Here is an 866-nt window from a genome sequence, read left to right as displayed (position 1 = left end):
ACCATGAGATGTCTCGAGTACACCCTGAACACTTGCACATCTTGGGTATACCTGAACACTGAGACGTCTTAGGTACACCATGAAGACTGATTACAAAAATGTCTATACAAACCTTCCTAAACACCTTTATTTTCATAAAAGTATGCTGAAACCTAGTAAAAGTGTTTATTGGAATTGGGCTCAGGTGTTGACAGTTGCTTTGTTTCTTCTTTCCTATCATGTGTACTGTCTGTAGAATCATCTTTTAAACAAGCAGTATAGATTGGAATTCATGTTTTAAAAATCACTGTGTTTTATCTTTTGAGTATGTTTGCCTAAATATCTGTTCACCGTGTACGTGCCTGTGGTATTTAGAGGGAGAGAAGATGATGCTGCAAATCTATGGAACTCTGGTTACAGACAGTTGCAAGCAATCATGTGTGTCCAAAGAACTGAACTCTGTCCTTTGGAAGAGAAAATGTGTTCTAAAACATGACCAATACCTCTAGCCCTTCAATCTCTGTTTACAACTCACTTAAAACAAAATTAAGAAAGTTTAGAATGTTTTAAGATTAATTTTTATTTTAGTTGATGTGTTTATATGTGTGAGCATATGTTCATATCCTTGTGCATGTGTGTAGCCCTCTAGGTCAGAAAAGGATGTTAGATTCTCTAGTGCTAGAGCTATTAGTGCTTGTGAGCTGCCTGACATGGGTGCTGGGAATCACACTGGTTCTCTGGATGACTAACAAGTGAGCTTAACTGATGACCTGTCTATCCAGCCCAGGAATTTATTAATGTGTTTATTAGATACCAAACACTGTATCTCTGATCTCATATACATTTTTAGTAGAGGTAATTTGAGAAAAAATGTTCAGAATTTATTA

The sequence above is a fragment of the Microtus ochrogaster genome, chromosome 2 (genome assembly GCF_000317375.1).
Source record: "Microtus ochrogaster isolate Prairie Vole_2 chromosome 2, MicOch1.0, whole genome shotgun sequence".
NCBI lineage: Eukaryota > Metazoa > Chordata > Mammalia > Rodentia > Cricetidae > Microtus > Microtus ochrogaster.
This window is presented reverse-complemented; position numbering follows the sequence as displayed.